Here is a 20339-nt window from a genome sequence, read left to right as displayed (position 1 = left end):
GCAGTTCTTTATTATTTGTTCTGCTACAATTTTTGGTAAGCTGAATTGTTGTCTCAAGTATGACACATCACTATGCCATTTAGCATGATCATCCATGGCTATCTCAATATGTTCTAGAAAAAGATGTTTGGTGCCTTACTTATGTCATGGAGGATAGGCTTTAAAATTAACTGAGCTATTAATAAACTAATTTCTCAATATTTTCATTGCCTTGGATTCCTTTATGTCCAGGCACCCATTGGATATAAATTTCTTCTTTACTTTCTATAGCTTCTAATATGGTTCTAAACAAGGGTTCTTCAATATTTACAGGTAGGGGTCTGGCCTCAATTAATGTATATACATATTGAGAATCCGTAACTATATTCATTAATTCATTATCGGGGGTGCTTCTTGAAGGGCTAGTAGCATGGCTCTTTTTTTTATTCTTGATTACTTCCCTCATTCTCCTTAACTAGTTTAACTCCATCTGATCTCCAAAAGCCATATTTTCCTTGCCCCTGTTTGCTTCCTCCATCAACATAGTAAGTAGGTCCTGGCACAAGATGACCTTGAAGACTGCTTAGCACCCTTCTAAGCATTAAAGGCACATGGATACATTCAATCTGCAGTACCCAATGCAAGTAGGGGTCTTCCTGAATCATAACATCTAAATCCTCTTTTTTGATAGGTAACCTATATATAGGTTCTTGCCCTATTCATATAATGCATTCTTGTCTGATTTTATGTAGGCATTTTAGGGCTCTAGTTAGAGGAGATGCTGGTAATACCTTTGGAAATTCCTGTCTACCTACCCAAAGGATATCAGATCCTTGTTGCACTTTATAATTTATGGTATTACCTCCCATCATAACGGTATAGTAAACTTCCTTGCTGGGGTCCCAGTAGCTTAAAGGTTTGTGTTCTTGTAATAGCCTCCTTATAGTCCGTAACTCCTGTCTTGCTTTGGGGGTCCATTCCCTGATACTATTTAACTTTTGGTTTCCCTTCATCATAAGAGTAAAAGTTCTGTCTTAATTCCGGGAACAGCTTGAGTCATCCAATTAAGGAGTCCTACTAACTTTTGTAGTTTGTTTAGGTTGGGCTTCTCTGGAAGTTCTGGCAACTCTAGCTTTTGCAATGTCCATTTATTTGGGTGTAATGAGTACCCCATCCATGAATAAGGATATTGTTCTTGTAATTTCTCATTTGGTGTCTCAAATCCCTTTTCTAAAAGCATTTTTTCTGAGTTTTTCTACGATCAGTTTGTGGTGTTTTGGAGAATGATTGGACCCAATATATATATCATCATATATTGATAAAGACCTACTTCTGGGTGTTGTTGTCTCCAGGGCTCTAGTATGTCCCTTAGTGTACTTTGGTAAATCAAGGGACTTAATACAAAACTTGTGGGAGACAATTCCACACATACCTATGGCCTGGACCTTGATTATTAACCTCTGGGATGGTAAAGACAGTGTACTGCCTGAAGTCCTTATCCAGAGGGATGGTAAAATAAGCATCCCTCATATCCAAAACAGTAACCTGGTTTCTTCTTTGTAATCCTCCAGGGTGTGGAATACCTAATTGAACTTCTCTTCCCTTATCTACTAATTTATTAAGATCTCTAAAGTCTATTAACATTCGCAATTTACCTGATGTTTTCCTTATCACAAATATTGGGATGTTCCAGGGATTATCTGGGTCTGCTGGAGATATCTTCCCTTCCTCTAGTAGTCTTTTTGTTAAAGGCCATTGGGGAATCAAGGGACCTTTATTAGGATCTTTCATTTTTATCTTTATTGGGGTAATTTGGGTAGAGAGTTGTGCCATAATTAGGGCTACCCCTAACTTTGTTAAGATATCCCTTCCGGATATATTGATGGGAATATCTGGAGATATTAGAATGGATGTCTTTGTCTTCCTTCCTTTTTTGTCTTTCAGCATAACCTATGATATTTTTTGTAATTTAGAGCACCCTCCTACCCTCTCTATATTTTGCCATCCTTCTGTTATCCCTTCTTTTATTCCTTTAACCTCTTGTTCCCTTATTTATAGTTAAATCAGCCCCTGTGTATAACAGCCCTACTATATCTTTCCCCCCCTAGGTTTAACTTTAAGGTAGGTCTTTGTTCTAATTTTATTTTGGTAGTTTTGGGTATATCCCAGTCACAGGGGCTTCCTTCTCTGTTTCCCCCAGGGATGGGGCAGACGGCGGGATAGATGACTGGATATTCTTTTTATTTATTTATTTTTTATTTTTTATTTATTTTTATTTTTTGACAGGCAGAGTGGACAGTGAGAGAGAGAGACAGAGAGAAAGGTCTTCCTTTGCCATTGGTTCACCCTCCAATGGCCGCCACGGCTGGCGTGCTGCGGCCAGCACACTGCACTGATCCGATGGCAGGAGCCAGGAGCCAGGTGCTTTTCCTGGTCTCCCATGGGGTGCAGGGCCCAAGCACCTGGGCCATCCTCACCTGCACTCCCTGGCCACAGCAGAGAGCGCAGAGAGCTGGCCTGGAAGAGGGGCAACCGGGACAGAATCCGGCGCCCCAACCGGGACTAGAACCCGGTGTGCTGGCACCGCAAGGTGGAGGATTAGTCTAGTGAGCCACGGCGGCGGCCCAGATGACTGGATATTCTGGGCAGACACCATCATGGTCTGGGGGGCATTGCCCTCCGCTTTCCCATTTTTCGGCTGTCTACATACTTTTGCCATATGTCTGGTTCTCCCACAATTACAGCATTTTAGCAGAGTTTTTTCTCCACTCCTACAATTTCTTGCCATATGCCCCTTTTTTCCTCACCTGTAACAATTTCCCTGAAAACTTCTTGACCCTTGATGTCTATCTCCAGCCTTTAAGGCCTCTGCCAGCATGGCCATCTTATAGGAGGTGGATCCAAATTCTCCACAGGCATACATTTTTTCATCTAATGAATCTCCTGGTCTTAAATTTCTAAGCAACTTTTTACATTCTTCATTAGCATTTTGAATGCTCTGGGTGTCCTTTATTTCTTCTGGTGATAATCCAATTCCCCTAATCTGATCTGATGTTAATGGCACTGGTCCAGCCACGTTAGCAGAGGGAGGGGGATGCATCTCATCCCATGCTATCACCTTCTCTTTTATCTTATCTATGACTAGCTGTTTCTCTGCTGCAAAGCCAGGAGTTACATTCAGTAGCATATTGATGTCTACCGATGTAAAGTTTACTGAACTTACTGCAAAATAAGTGATGGTAGCTCGGTGCATAAGACCATGTTCCTAAACTTTTTTTTTTTTATCTTTTATTTAATGAATATAAATTTCCAAAGTACGACTCATGGGTTACAATGGCTTCCCCCCCCCATACCGTCCCTCCCACCAACAACCCTCCCCTTTCCCACTCCCTCTCCCCTTCCATTCACATCAAGATTCATTTTCGATTATCTTAATATACAGAAGATCAGCTTAGTATACCTTAAGTAAGTATTTCAACAGTTTGCTCCCACACAGAAACATAAAGTGAAAAATAATAAATGATTTTTTTTAAAAGATGATGAAATCAGATCAGACCTATTGTCATGTTTAATCCCAGTGAGAGTCAAGTTGGGAATTGAAACTTTCTTTCTTCTTTTTTTTTTTTTTTTTTTTTTTTTTTACAGAAGATCAGTTTAGTGTACATTAAGTAAAGATTTCAGTCGTTTGCACCCCCATAGAAACACAAAGTGAAATATACTGTTTGAGTACTCGTTATAGCATTAAGCCTCAGTGTACAGCACGTTAAGGACCGAGATCCTACATGAGGAGTAAGTGCACAGTGACTCCTGTTGTTGACTTTACCAATTGACACTCCTGTTTATGGCATCAGTAATCTCCCTATGCACCAGTTATGAGTTTCCAAGGCTATGGAAGCCCCTTGAGTTCTCCGACTCTTATCTTGTTTAGACACGGTCATAGTCAAAGTGGAGGTTCTCTCCTCCCTTCAGAGAAAGGCACCTCCCTCTTTGAAGACCTGTTCTTTCCACTGGGATCTCACTCACAGAGATCTTTTTGCCAGAGTGTCTTGGCTTTCCATGCCTGAAATACTCTCATGGGCTTTTCAGCCAGATCCGAGTGCCTTTAGGGCTGATTCTGAGGCCAGAGTGCTATTTAGGACATCCGCCATTCTATGAGTCTGCTGAGTATCTCACTTCCCATGTTGGATCACTCTCCCCTTTATTTATTCTATCGGTTGGTGTTAGCAGATACTAGACTTGTTTATGTGCTCCCTTTGACTCTTAGTCCTTTCATTATGATCAATTGTGAACTGAAATTGATCACTTGGAGTAGTGAGATGGCATTGGCACATGCCACCTTGATGGGATTGAATTGGAATCCCCTGGTATGTTTCCAACTCTACCAATTGGGGCAAGTCAGCCCGAGCATGTCCCAAATTATACATCTCTTCCCTCTCTTATTCCCACTCTTATGTTTAACAGGGATCACATTTCGGTTAATTTTCAACACTTAAGAATAACTGTGTGATAATTACAGAATTAAACCAGTCATATTAAGTAGAACAGACAAAAAAAAATACTATGAGGGATAATGTATTAAGTTGTCCATTAGCAGTCAGAGACTTGTTTAAGCCAAGCGGCTATTAGTACAGGTCCTACAGGCTCATATTCTTGTCTACCACCTCTTAACCTTATCAGATACGCTGACTGTTCTTTTGCTTTTTCTTCCTTACTTAACTCTCTGGGAACAACCTGAAGTTTTTCCTACATTCTGCTATAGCGTCATAGAGCTTACAGGCATCTCATGTGTTTTTTGGATTTAATTCCTTGCCACAACAAATTAACACCTTAAGGGAGTCTACTGCACATTTATAGTCTTTCCCTGTTGTGGCACCTTCTCCTATTTGTAGAAATTCCTCCAGGAGGTTTTCTACCTCTTCCAAGGTCCACAGATCTTGGAGGTCCCATCCTGTACAAGCTGCTACCAGCTTAAAAGCCCATGTTACATTTCCTGGTGAGTAGCACTTCACTTTCTTGCCTCTTGGTGCCTGGCCTGGAAGGACCTTCACCTTCTCTATACTCACTAGTGCCTGCCTATATTCTTTTGACTGGTCTCTTTCAACCACCGCTACTCACCCTTTCAACAATTCCTCAAGGGCTCTTCTCCTCACAGTCTGACTTCAGGTCCCTGTTCTGGTGCCAGCTGTCAGGATCTCCCCCTTCAGGAACTGGCTGGGTTACCACAAAGGAAGAGTCGAGGATACTGAGGAAGGTCAAGCTAAACACACTTTATTGATACTCTAGGTGACTAGGAGGAAAGATCGCTCAAGCCTACTGCTGTGGGCACTAGGCACTACAGACCAGGAGCTTCTCCCCATGGCCACTAGGCACTACAGACTGTGGAGAGAAGCTGAGCAACCTCTGGTTTACAGCATCTGAGGGTCCCTCTTATATACAGTTTCTAGAGGCTAGCCCCACCCACATTCTGACCTCCCAGGGTCCCGTAGTCATGGCAATGACAGTTTGTGGGTAGGCCATCTAGTTAGGCCATCCGTTTTCAAATCTTACCAGCTAAGGTGGTTACCTCTCTCATTTTCTTTCAAGCTGTGCTACTGCACAGTTACTTTCTTTCAAAGGGTGCTACAATTACTGTTTCAAATGGTGCTACAATTACTTTCTCCATGAATGGTTCCTAACACATAGTAAATAATAGAAATATTTATGAAAAAGTGGCAGGGTCAAGTCATAACTTATCAATAGTCACCTTGAATATAAATGTCCTCAACACTCCAGTTAAGAGATACAGACACGGGGCTGGAACTCTGGCATATAGGGCTAGGCCTCTGCCTGTGGTGCAGACATCCCATAAGGGCACCAGTTCTACTCCCAGCTGCACCTCTTCCAATCAAGCTCTATGGCTTGGAAAAGTAATGGAAAATGGCCCCAGTGCTTGTGTGTCTGCACTCATGCAGGATAACTGGAAGTTTCTGCTCCTGGATTCAGATTGGCTCAGCTCTGACCACTGCAGCCATTTGGGAAGTGAAGCAGCAGACGTAAAACCTTTCTCGTTGTCTCTCTATCTGTAACTCTACCTCTCAAATAAATAAGTGTAATTTTCAACTGCCCCTGAAGTTAAAACATTGTTGGTTCTGTTTAAACGTGTCATTTCAGATGCCAAAGGACCTCTTTTTCCCTGATCTCTATTGTGTTCAATACTCTGGGACAGTTCTGTAAGCAGATAAAACCAATAATGTTCTACAGCTTCCAACGTAAAGTATGGTTAATTCAGATTACTAAGGGCAGAAAGTAATTCTAATTTTTTTGTTGGTAATTAAAAAAATAGTTTTAGATTTTAGAAAACTGTTGCTGAAGCTACTCTATTGTCTCATCTTGTATGTCATGTTACACGTGTTCACATATTGTATGTCTACATGGGAAAATTTATTATAAGTTCTGTTTTAATTGGCTTATAGATAAAATATCACTCATAAATTCAAACTGCTAAGATAATGAGAGATATCTTTTTGGTTTGTGTGACCTAAATTTCTGTACTTGAAATTTATAGAAAGCATTGGACCTTCAGGTAAATGTTTCCATAAGTTGCTACTTAACAGTTTAAATTGCTTGCTAGTTTTCATTTGATACCGATTTTTCTCTTTTCTTTTCTTTTCTTTTCTTTTCTTTTCTTTTCTTTTCTTTTTTCTTTTTTTTTTTTGACAGGCAGAGTGGACAGTGAGAGAGAGAGATACAGAAAGAAAGGTCTTCCTTTTTCCATTGGTTCACCCCACAATGGCCCCTGCTGCCAGTGCACTGTGGCCAGTGCACTGCACTGATCCGAAGCCAGGAGCCAGGTGCTTCTCCTGGTCTCCCATCTGGGTGCAGGGCCCAAGGACTTGGGCCATCCTCCACTGCACTCCCGGGCCACAGCAGAGAGCTGGACAGGAAGGGGAGCAACTGGGGCAGAATCCAGTGCCCCGACTGGGACTAGAACCCAGGGTGCCGGTGCCACAGGCAGAGGATTAGTCTATTGAGCTGTGGTGCTGGCCCTTATACTGTTATTGTCAGTAGGCAATCTTGGAAGCCTAACTTGTTCCCTCATTTCTCTATTCACTTCAAAATAGGAAGCTAATTCTATTCTGAAGACCTTTCTAGAATGTACATTTTGATCTTTTGACCTTATAAAAGGTATGGCTAACACTTTTGTGTAATAGCATAGCCAAAATGAGAGCTTAAAATATGATCCCACTGCTAGATATACTTTGCCATGGGCACAGAAAACAGGCAAAGCCTCACTTTTTTAACCAAAGGGAGTTTTACTAATGACTTAAAATTTTAAAAATAAGGTATGCATCATTTTTGACATAGCTTTCCTCATGGACATTGTCTACCTCAAAGAAAACAATTATCAGAATATGCCTGTGACTAATCATTTCTAGTTTAGGCCACTAAAGATTAGGGTCAGAGCACTCCCTTGACTTGCATTCTCTTAAAGGTTTCTTTGGCCAATTATTGGCTGCTTTACAAAGTCATCTGCCATCAAGGACACCCAACAGGCCAGCCCACTGCTTTGGTTTCCAATGTGGAAAGCCAGGGCTTCAGGAAAAGTCAGCTTATGTAGAGCCCTGGCAGCTCTGCCAGCCAAGAGTTGGGTCACTAGAAACAGCCCCACCCTGGAGTTAAAGGCATCCAGGTCAGAGCCACAGGCCTTGTTCACTCTAAGCTGAAAATCCAAGCCCTTCACACACCACAGCTTCCAAAGTAACCACTGTTGTGAAGGGGATGGCCAAGTAGGGTCAACATCATTGCAGGCAGAACTGCATATTAATGAATAAATGTTCTCCTTTTGGAAATGCTACCTGCTTCTCTTTGAGCCAGTTTTCCTGCCAGGCCAGCTAGGAAATGGAAGTCAACAGGGTGCCTCCCTTATGATGTACCACATATGAAGAGATGTAGATAGGTCTGAGCCTAATAACAGACAAGGCCTTAAGCCTGCCTGATTATTTTCAAGCCCTTTCCATAAGTTTGTATTTTCTTCTCAATGAAAAAACTTGCTCATTTTTTGTTTTTTTGTTTGTTTGTTTTTGACAGGCAGAGTAGACAGTGAGAGAGAGAGAGAGAGAGAGAGAGAGAGAGAAATGTCTTCCTTTTCCATTGGTTCACCCCCCAATGGCCACTACATCTGGTGTGCTGCAGCCAGCGTGCTGTACCAATGCAAAGCCAGGAGCCAGGTGCTTCTCCTGGTCTCCCATGTGGGTGCAGGGCCCAAGGACTTGGGCCATCCTCCACTGAACTCCCCAGCCATAGCAGAGAGCTGGACTGGGAGACGAGCAACTGGTACAGAATCTGGTGCTCCACCAGGACTAGAACCCAGTGTACCGGCACCACAGGCAGAGGATTAGTCTATTGAGCCATGGTGCTGGCCTTGCTCATGGTATTGACACTTTTCTCAGGGCCTCTAATAATGACTCTATTCTTGATTTTTAGATCCTGTAATTTTAGATCCTGTGAGTTTAAACTGCTTGATAGATTCATTTTCTATGGACTTAAAAAAGTATAAGTCTAGGTGGCCAAGCACAAGAAACCTCCGATGGAAGCAGTTTCTGTGAGCTGGCACTGCACACCCCTGGAGAAGCCAGCTACTGCTGAGAGGCCACCTCCTGCTGCAACCCTGTCTTGACTCCCCTTCCCAAAGATGCCCCTTATCAGCATGTAGCAGCCAGAGTGATCATCACCCAGTTGCCACTAACAGATGGTAGAACTTCCATCTCCAGGAGGAGGGAATGTGAGGAGTCAGCAATGGAACTTGGGGTGTAAAATATTTGCTTCCTTCCCCAAAACATTATCTTTAGCAAGAACAAACAGGCCACCCTCCTTCCTTTGAAATCTCCAAATTTACCATGAGAATAACAAGGGAGCTTCTCCAGAGCTCACAGATTATTGTGAAAGCAAGTTAACTATGGCAGCTTTAGCAGGCCAGAGAGGACAGATAACTGCAAATGGGATCTTATGATGGTTTTTGTCCCTGCCTGGTAACCAAATGCCAATCTGATTATTGAGGTTTTTTTCTTTGAAATTGTACTTAAATCTGCCACCAGTCCCCTTCGGATTTTCCTCTCTTGGAAGCCCCCTCCATGCCACTCTGGTGGGAGGTCCTTGATTCTTTTTTTTTTTTTGACAGGCAGAGTGGACAGTGAGAGAGAGAGACAGAGAGAAAGGTCTTCCTTTTTGCCGTTGGTTCACCCTCCAATGGCCGCCGCGGCCGGCACGCTGTGGCCGGCACACCGCGCTGATCCGATGGCAGGAGCCAGGAGCCAGGTACTTTTCCTGGTCTCCCATGGGGTGCAGGGCCCAAGCACCTGGGCCATCCTCCACTGCACTCCCGGGCCACAGCAGAGGGCTGGCCTGGAAGAGGGGCAACCGGGACAGAATCCGGCGCCCCGACCGGGACTAGAACCTGGTGTGCCGGTGCCGCTAGGCGGAGGATTAGCCTAGTGAGCCGCGGCGCCGGCTGAAGGGAGGTCCTTGATTCTAACAAATTCATTTAAGACTCAAAAAAAATCTTTTTTAAAAAAGATACAGACTAGCTAAATGTATTCAAAAACAAAACCCACCTATGGGATGGTTCAACATTCGCAAATCAATCAATGTGATTCACCACATTAACAGACTGCAGAAGAAAAACCATATGATCATCTCACTAGATGCAGAGAAAGCATTCAATAAGATTCAACACCCTTTCATGATGAAAACTCTAAGCAAATTGGGTATAGAACGAACATTCCTCAATATAATCAAAGCAATTTATGAAAAGCCCACAGCCAGCATCCTATTGAATGGGGAAAAGTTGGAAGCATTTCCACTGAGATCTGGCACCAGACAGGGATGCCCACTCTCACCACTGCTATTTAACATAGTTCTGGAAGTTTTAGCCACAACCATCAGACAAGAAAAAGAAATTAAAGGAATACAAATTGAGAAGGAAGAAGTCAAACTATCCCTCTTTGCAGACGATATGATTCTTTACTTAGGGGATCCAAAGAACTCTACTAAGAGACTATTGGAACTCATAGAGGAGTCTTCCAAAGTGGCAGGATATAAAATCAATGCACAAAAATCAACAGCCTTTGTATACACAAGCAATGCCATGACTGAGAAAGAACTGCTAAGATCAATCCCATTCACAATAGCTACAAAAACAATCAAATACCTTGGAATAAACTTAACCAAGGATGTTAAAGATCTCTACGATGAGAATTACAAAATCTTAAAGAAAGAAATAGAAGAGGATACCAAAAAAAATGGAAAAATCTTCCATGCTCATGGATTGGAAGAATCAACATCATCAAAATGTCCATTCTACCAAAAGCAATTTATAGATTCAATGCAATACCAATCAAGATACCAAAGACATTCTTCTCAGATCTAGAAAAAATGATGCTGAAATTCATATGGAGGAAAAAGACACCTCAAATAGCTAAAGCAATCTTGTACAACAAAAACAAAGCCGGAGGAATCACAATACCAGATTTCAAAACATACTACAGGGCACTTGTAATCCAAACAGTATGGTACTGGTACAGAAACAGATGGATAGACCAATGGAACAGAATGGAAACACCAGAAATCAACCCAAACATCTACAGCCAACTTATATTTGATCAAGGGTCTAAAACCAATTCCTGGAGCAAGGACAGTCTATTCAATAAATGGTGCTGGGAAAACTGGATTTCCACATGCAGAAGCATGAAGCAAGACCCCTACCTTACACCTTACACAAAAATCCACTCAACATGGATTAAAGGCCTAAATGTATGACCTGACACCATCAAGTTATTAGAGAACATTGGAGAAACCCTTCAAGATATTGGCACAGGCAAAGAATTTCTGGAAAAGCCCCAGGAGGCACAGGCAGTCAAAGCCAAAATCAACTATTGGGATTGCATCAAATTGAGAAGTTTCTGTACTGCAAAAGAAACAGTCAGGAGAGTGAAGAGACAACCGACAGAATGGGAAAAAATATTTGCAAACTATGCAACAGATAAAGGGTTAATAACCAGAATCTACATAGAGATCAAGAAACTCCACAACATCAAAACAAACAACCCACTTAAGAGATGGGCCAAGGACCTCAATCGACATTTTTCAAAAGATGAAATCCAAATGGCCAACAGGCACATGAAAAAATGTTCAAGATCACTAGCAATCAGGGAAATGCAAATCAAAACCACAATGAGGTTTCACCTCACCCCGGTTACAATGGCTCACATACAGAAATCTACCAACAACAGATGCTGGCGAGGATGTGGGGAAAAAGGGGCACTCACCCACTGTTGGTGGGAATGCAAACTGGTCAAGCCACTATGGAAGTCAGTCTGGAGATTCCTCAGAAACCTGAAGATAACACTACCATTCGACCCAGCCATCCCACTCCTTAGAATTTAGCCAAAGGAATTTAAATTGGCAAACAAAAAAGCGGTCTGCACCCTAATGTTTATTGCAGCACAATTCACAATAGCCAAGACCCGGAACCAACCTAAATGCCCATCAACGGTAGACTGGATAAAGAAATTAGGGGATATGTACTCTTTAGAATACTATACCACAGTAGGAAACAACGAAATCCAGTCATTTGCAACAAAATGGAGAAATCTGGAACACATCATGCTGAGTGAAATAAGCCAGTCCCAAAGGGACAAATACCATGTGTCCTCCCTGATTGGTGACAACTGACTGAACACCAAAAAGGAAACCTGTTGAAGTGAAATCGACACTATGAGAAACGGTGACTTGATCAGCATAGCCCTGACTGTTAATGAACAACTTACATTATCCCTCTTAGTAGTTTTTTTTTTTTGTCTGCTCTACTTAATATGACTGGTTTAATTCTGTAATTAATACACAGTTATTCTTAAGTGTTGAAATTGAACTGAAATGTGATCCCTGTTGAACATAAGAGTGGGAATAAGAGAGGAAAGAGATGTACAATTTGGGACATGCTCAGGCTGACTTGCCCCAAATGGTAGAGTTAGAAACATACCAGGGGACTCCAATTCAATCCCATCAAGGTGGCATGTACCAATGCCATCTCACTAGTCCAAGTGATCAATTTCAGTTCACAATTGATCATAATGAAAGGACTAAGAGTCAAAGGGAGCACAGAAACAAGTCTAGTACCTGCTAATACTAACCGATAGAATAAATAAAGGGGAGAGTGATCCAACATGGGAAGCGAGATACTCAGCAGACTCATAGAATGGCGGATGTCCTAAACAGCACTCTGGCCTCAGAATCAGCCCTAAAGGCACTCGGATCTGGCTGAAAAGCCCATGAGAGTATTTCAGGCATGGAAAGCCAAAACACTCAGGCAAAAAAAAAAAAAAAAAAAAAAAAAAAAAAAAAAAAAAAAAAAAAAAAAAACAACTAAATAAAAGATCTCTGTGAGTGAGATACCAGTGGAAAGAACAGGTCTTCAAAGAAGGAGGTACCTTTCTCTGAAGGGAGGAGAGAACCTCCACTTTGACTATGACCTTGTCTAAACAAGTTAAGAGTCGGGCAACTCAAGGGGCTTCCATAGCCTTGGAAACTCATGACTGGAGCATAGGGAGATTACTGAGGCCATAAACAAGAGTGTCAATTTGTAAAGTCAACAACAGGAGTCACTGTGCACTTACTCCTCATGTAGGATATCTGTCCTTAATATTCTGTACATTGAGACTTAATGCTATAACGAGTACTCAAACAGTATATTTCACTTTGTGTTTCTATGGGGGTGCAAACTGTTGAAAGCTTTACTTAATGTGTACTAAACTGATCTTCTGTAAAAAAAAAAAAGAAGAAATTATCAATTCCCAACTTGACTCTCACTGGGATTAAACATGACAATAGGTCTGATCTGATTTTATCATCATTTAAAAAATCATCTATTATTTTTCACTTTATGTTTCTGTGTGGGAGCAAACTGTTGAAATCTTTACTTAATGTATGCTAAACTGATCTTCTGTATATAAAGAGAATCTAAAATGAATCTTGATGTGAATGGAAGAGGAGAGTGAGTGGGAGAGGGGAGGGTTGCAGGTGGGAGAGACGTTATGGGGGGGGAAGCCATTGTAATCCATAAGCTGTACTTTGGAAATTTATATTCATTAAATAAAAGTTAAAAAATAGATACAGATTGGCTGAATGGATTCAAAAACAAAACCCACCTATTTACTGCTTACAACACATCTCACCAGCAAAGATACATGCAGACTGAAAGTGAAAGGATGGAACAAGATATTCCATGCTAACAGAAACCAAAAAAGAGCTGGTGTTGCCACCCTAACATCAAACAAAAGAGACATTACCATAAAAACAGTTAAAATAGACAAAGGGGCACTATGTAATTATTAAGGGATTAACAGGAAAATATTACTATAATAAATGTATATGCACTCAATTACAGGGTGCCTGCTTTATAAAAGAAATGTTAATTGACCTAAATGGAGACACAGACTACAATACAATCATAACAGGGGACTTCAAATCCCCACTCTCAGCAATGGACAGATCAACCAGACAGAAAACCAGTAAGAAAACAACAGAGTTAATCAACACTATAGACCAAATGGAACTAACAGATATCTGTAGAACCTGTCAGCCCACAGTAGTGGAATACACATTCTTCACATCAGTGCATGGAACTTTCTCTAGGACATATCATATGCTAGGCCACAAAGCAAGTATCAGCAAATTTAAAAATATTGAGATCATTCATGCATCTTCTCTGACCACAATTGAATAAAGCTGGAAATCAATAATTCAAGAATCTCTGGATCATATGCAAACACTTGAAGAATGAACAACATGATCCTAAACAAACAATGGGTCAGAAGAAATCTAAAGAGACATCAAAAAATTTCTGGAAATAAATGAAGATGACAATACATATCAAAACTTATGGGACACAGCAAAAGCAGTGTTAAGAGGGAAGTTTATAGTAGTCCTGCCTACAGGAAGAAACTGGAAAGGTACCAAATAAAGAGGCTATCAGTGCATCTCAAGGACCTAGGAAAACAAACCAAATCCAAATTTATTAAGAGGAAAGAAAGAATTAATGTTAGAGAATAAACAATATTGAATAAAAAATACAAAAAAAATCAGTTAAATGAAGAGCTGGATTTTGAAAAAATAAAAAAAAAAAAATGATACACCATTGCCGCAACTAACCAATGAAAAGAAAGAAAACACCCAAATCAATAAAATCAGAGATGAAAAGGGAAATGTAACAACAGGTACCACAGAAATAAAAAATATATATATATCAGGAATTGCTACAAAGACCTGTATGACAACAAATTAAGAAACCTAGGAGAAATGGTTAGATTCCTAGAAACATAAAACCAACAAAATTGAGTCATGAAAATATAGAAAGCCTAAACAGACCAATAACCAAAGTGGAAACTGAATTAGTAATAAACATCCTCAGGGCAAAGAAAACCCCAGGACCAGATAGATGGCTTCACTGCTGAATTCTACCAGACATTTTTAAAGATTTATTTATTTATTTGAAAGTCAGAGTTATGTAGAGAGAGAAGCAGAAAGAGAGAAGTCTCCCATCTGCTGGTTCACTCCCCAATTGACAGAGAGGTCAGAACTGTGCCGGTCTGAAGCCAGGAGCCAGGAGCTTCTTTCAGGTTACAATGTGAGTGCATGGGCCCAAGGACCTGGGCCATCTTCCACTGCTTTCCCAGGCCATGGCAGAGAGCTAGACCAAAACTGGAGCAGCTGAGACTCGAACCAGCACCCATATGGGATGCCGGCACCACAGGAAGAGGCTTAGCCCACTTGTGCCACAGCATCGGCCCCTCTACCAGACATTTAAAGAACTCCAATTCTTCACAAGTTATTCAAAACAACTGAACTGGAGAGAATTCTCTCAAACTCCTATGAAGCAGGCATCATCTTAATTCCTAAACATGAAAAATTTGCAACAGGGAAAGAGAACTATAGGCCAATACATCTGATGAACATAGATGCAAAAATCCTAGCTAATCAAATCCAGCAACATGTCAGAAACATCATTCACCCAAAGTGGGGTTTATCCCTGGGATGCAGGGATGCATTCAATGTTCACAAATCAATCAATGGGATACATCACAGTAACAAACTGACACAAAACCATATGATTATCTTAACAGAAGCAGAGAAAGCATTTGATAAAACACAACAGCCTTTCATGATGAAAACCTTAAGCAAATTGGGTAAAGAAGAAACATTCCCCAACACAATCAAGGTAATGTATGACAAACTGAGTACCAGCATCCTGCTGAATGGGGAAAAGCTGGAAGCATTCCACCTAATATCTGGAACTAGACAAGGATGCCTACTCTCACCACTGCTATTTAATATATTCCTGCTATTTGAATGTATTTCTCATTTCTGAATTATGCCTGACTTCTAGCGCCATCCATTCATAAGGAAACTCCAATTTACAAACAGCACTGGGGAGCACATCTCCTTAGATGAACAAGAAAATGTATGACACAATATGATATCCAGAATGTTTTAAATTTCCCAGTTGGTCTTGGATTTCTGCTAAAGTTAGAGAGAATTCCCCTCAGAGTCTGTATAAGCAAGGCTTACTCATCAATGAAGGCATGATAGAATGGCCTATTGCATTCAAAGAGGTATACTTCCACTTCAATACTGGATATCAACAGAGAGATCTGAATATACTCCTCAAATCAGATATAGTGTGAACCCTTCAATCTAGTAGTAAACCCACTTTTCACATCTTGTCTGTGTGCTCTGTGGTATTTCATATATATATATATATATATATATATATATTCTGATTAACTGCTTGTTAAAGATCAAGTTTGATTGGGAAAACTCTGAAAGACACTGGCCCAGGCAAAAAATCATCTTGGAAAAGACCCCAGAACAAGGCAATCAAAGCCAAAATTGACAAACGGAATTACATACATCAAGCTGAGAAGCCTCTGCTCTGCAGAAGAAACACTTGGCAAAGTGAAAAGGCAACTGACAGAACTATAAAATTGATAAAAGTTTAATATCCAGGATCTATAAAGAGCTCAAGAAATTCCACAACAACAAAACAAACAATTCAGTTAAGAAATAAGCAAAGGATTTCAACACATATTTTTACAAGGAGAAAATTCAAATGGCCAACAGACACATGAAAAAATGCTCAGGATTACTAGCCATCAGGGAAATGCAAATCAAAACCACAATAAGGTTTCACCTCATCCCAGTTAGAATGGCTTTCATGCAGAAATCAACAAACAATAAATGCTGGCAAGGATGTGGAGGAAAATATACCATAATCTACCACTGGTGGGAATGTAAACTGGTATATCCATTGTGAAAGACAGTATGGAAATACCTCAGAAAGCTGAAAACAGATATACCACACAACCCAGTATCCCACTCCTGGGAATTTACCCAAGGGAAATGGAATCAGCCTATGAAAGAATTATCTCTGCCCTGTGTTCACTGCAGCTCAATTCACAGTAGCTAAGGTAGGTAATCAATCCAGATGTCCATCAACTGATGACTGGATAAAGAAATTATGGGACATATACACTGCAGAACACTACCCAGCTATAAAAAGGATGAAGTCCTGTCTTTTGCCAACAAAATAGATACACCGGGAAACCATTATACTTAGTAAAATAAGCCCATTCCAAAAAGACAAATACCATGCTTTCCCTGATTTGTGGTTAACTAATAGAGCTTCAAAAATGTAATGTATAGGAGTGAAATTGTCATTTTGAGATGTAATGATTGTTTAGAACACTTGTCACTACTGTTGAGGAACAGTGTTGTTTTTCTTCTTACTATTTGTTGAACCCTTTTCTGAGTGTAGGGTTAATCTTATGAGTATAAAGTAAATGAAATTAGATCACTGTAAAAATTAAGAAGGAATAAGAGAGGAAGGAGGATGAAGGGTGGGAGCCTGGACAGGAGGGAGTGTGGGAGAGGAAATATCACTATGTTCCTAAGTCTGTATACATGAAATACATGTAATTTGTGTATCTTAAATAAAAATTTTTAAAAAGATTCTGTTTGAATAAGCCATTGTTTTTAAATCTGGTCTATTTAGTCTTGCAGCACTTGAGTGAATAAAATGAACAAAGGTAATGAATACATAGAGTTCAAAACGCAGACATACAAATAACAAACATATCTCTCCATGTGTCTTGAAACTCTTAGCCATGCATGCTAAGAATCCTTCTTATGTATTGACGCACTATAAACACAAGTAGATTATGAACTGACACACCATGCACTTATTTGTAGACACTATTTCTATTGTCCTGGAAGTTGTACACACCATTCAGTCCTCAAACTTTGTTCAACTAAGCATCTCTAAGCAATGATTTATACCATCCTAGGCATAACTTGGACTATCCTAGGTAATTCTGTAGGCCATTTATATAACAAGTGTACTTGCAGCCCTAATGTGTTAATTTATGGAATAAAGTGCTCTACATGGCCTCCAAAGCCCAGAAATGGATTAAACGCAATCCACAATTCATAAAACACATTTCATTTCAGTATTGTCCTACATATTTTGTGCAGTCACATTTGGTGGTATGAAGACTTATCACAACCTTAGGTTCTTTTACCTACTCTTAAATAAGTCTTCTACCCAAGCAAGGATGAGGACATGGTAAAAAGATGAAGACAATTCAAAAAGTTAGGAGCAGTTTTAATGGCATAATAGGGAGGCACCTTACTCCTCTAGTCTAGAGGAAGATAGTTTTAAAAAGAGGGAGAGAATGGCCGGCGCCGCAGCTCACTAGGCTAATCCTCTGCCTTGTGGTGCCGGCACACTGGGTTCTAGTCCCGGTCGGGGCACCGGCTTCTGTCCTGGTTGCCCCTCTTCCAGGCTAGCTCTCTGCTGTGGCCCAGGAGTGCAGTGGAGGATGGCCCAAGTGCTTGGGCTCTGCACCCGCATGGGAGACCAGGAAAAGCACCTGGCTCCTGCCTTCGGATCAGCGCGATGCGCTGGCCATGGCAGCCATTGGAGGGTGAACCAACGGCAAAAGGAAGACCTTTCTCTCTGTCTCTCTCTCTCACTGTCCACTCTGCCTGTCAAAAAAAAGTTTAAAAAAAAAAGAGGGAGAGAGCAATTTCAGAGAACCCTTAGTTTTTTAGGATGGATTAGATGGTTATTAACATCACTTACAAAAGTGTCTTGAACTTAATGGAGCTTATGTTGAGAGAGCATATTTATATTTTTTATTTTTCTCTTATAGTTCCATTTTGCCATGAACATCGTGATGTCTCCAACTCTTATAGAATTTGCTGATTTTTCACCTTCAATTATGTCTACATTTGCTTATTTCTAGGCAAGGTGGTTTACTGAGAATATTTCCATAGTTGTTCCTTCTGATAAACTGATAACATTCATCAACCTAAAATAAACTTTCTGGTTTCTTACAACCATTTCTGACTCAAAGTCTGTTATATCTGAAATTAGAACAGCTGCCTCAGTTCATCCAAGAATATTCAGGACAGTTTCTAGTTATTTTCTTAGTTCCTACCAGGAGACACATAATGTAAGACACAACTTAACACAAGACTCCAGTGTGATTTGATACTACATAAACTCCAAAAGCAGTAGCAGGGAGGGTGCACCAAGGGGTGGTCGCCAGTGGCCAGGCCATGCTGAGAGAGGCACATGGCATGCTTATGTCAGTGCTGTGGGTGTCTAGGGTGCCTGCATGAGACAAGGTCACAGCCCCCAGCAGATCAGAGCAAAAGGGCAGGGCAGATTCCAAGCATTTTTCCACACAACCCTGCTGGAGTTTCTGGTTGCCCCCTCTCCCTAAGAAGCCACTCAGATATGAAGCATTAATCAATGACCTGAGTAATGAAATGCTGAGAAAAGCCTATCCAATCACTGACAGGATTTCTAACATCATGCCACAGGCAGCAAGGACAACCCAAAAAATAAAGAAACAGAGCAGCAATAGATCATAATTTTTAAAAACACACACCTGCATTTTCTCAATACCATATTCCTTTTGAAACAAGGTGACAGGTAATAAGTTCAACAGAATGTTTCTGTATCTTCCTATGCTGATAGTCCTTATTCCACTGACTTCTCCAGCTGGACTTAGGGGGAAGAAAATGTCCCACAGGGTATCCCAGTACCACCAGCCTCTGCTTCTAGTTTGTTCCTGTCAAGTCCCATAACAGTCCATGTGTTCTTGCACCTTTAGACTTGGATGGGCATTAAACTCTTCAGGCCTAGCTAAGGCAACCAGAATCAAGGTGGTATATAAATTCATGATACGTTGGGCATTCATCTCTGAAAGTTCTACTTGGTAGAAATACTGGAGATCACTAATTGAGAAAACCAATTATCATGTTCATCTTGATGCAATGAGAAGAACACAACGCAATTTCTCTGACACTGTGGTTAAAAAATAAAAAAAGTATAACCTGAATCCAATCTTCTTTCTATCAAAGCAATCTGAAGAACATTTTACAAAATTCTATGAAATAATGACTTCACTTTCAAAGCAGTCATGGTCATGAAAAACAAAGGCTGAGAAAGCATTCCATTCAGTACTTAAAGAAACATGTTTTCTAGGAAATCAAACAAAAGCAAGTAAGTATATACAATCTCTGGGAGTAAACGGAACCCATAACCATTCATGATAATTAAAATTTTAATAGCCTGAAGAAAGAACCAACCCATGGAGAGCTATGCCACTTTCAAAGAGGAAGAATTAACTTGAAAAACATGCCAATTTTCCCAAAATTGACTTCGGGAATCAGCATAGTTTAAGTCAGCGGCCACGTACCTTCCCGGACCTCCATTCTTGATGCGTCTGCACGGGAAGGTGTCAAAGGCAGATGACAAGCAGGAGCTGGCCACTGGACAAGGAGCATCCAATCACACCTGGAGCTGCTGTGCTTCCTGGAGCTCCACCCTAGAGCCGAGAAAAGCCCCACCTGTGGAACGGGCCTCCCTCTCCAGTCTTGCCCTCTGAGCCCCAGAGCTCAACCCCAGGCCCTACCCCCCACCACACAGACGTGGTCAGCCACACCCCCGGGCCAGGTGCTGCTCACACGCAGGCTCCCGCTCAGTGCCCAGGGAGTGAAATGGGTCTGGCATCACGGCCCAGGCCTAGCGTTCTCAGCTCACCACAGTATCGCCTGGAAGCCGCCCCCCCCCCCACCGACCTCCCAGTCCTCCTCTGACCCAGGCCAAGCCCATTCCCCTACTCACGAAGCAAACCAGAAGACCTCTGCTGGAGTCTGTAGGAACTGGTAGAGACCACCTCAGGCCAGAGCTCTGCCACAGAGACTGCCATCTGGGACATCCCACACCCGACTGGAAACGGAAGCTCTGTGTGCCTACT

The 20339-nt window shown here is 41.2% G+C and overlaps 1 pseudogene; it reads left to right on the top strand.

The window, feature by feature from the left end:
• Window positions 1-19026: 19026 nt before the first annotated feature.
• Window positions 19027-19226, top strand: LOC149121438 (phosphatidylinositol N-acetylglucosaminyltransferase subunit Y-like; annotated as a pseudogene).
• The last annotated feature ends 1113 nt before the right edge of the window (window positions 19227-20339 follow it).

The sequence above is a fragment of the Oryctolagus cuniculus genome, chromosome 16 (assembly GCF_051225735.1).
Source record: "Oryctolagus cuniculus isolate XC-2025 breed Fujian yellow rabbit chromosome 16, ASM5122573v1, whole genome shotgun sequence".
NCBI lineage: Eukaryota > Metazoa > Chordata > Mammalia > Lagomorpha > Leporidae > Oryctolagus > Oryctolagus cuniculus.
Note: the sequence above shows the minus strand (reverse complement) of the source record. Positions and strands in the feature narration are given on the sequence as shown.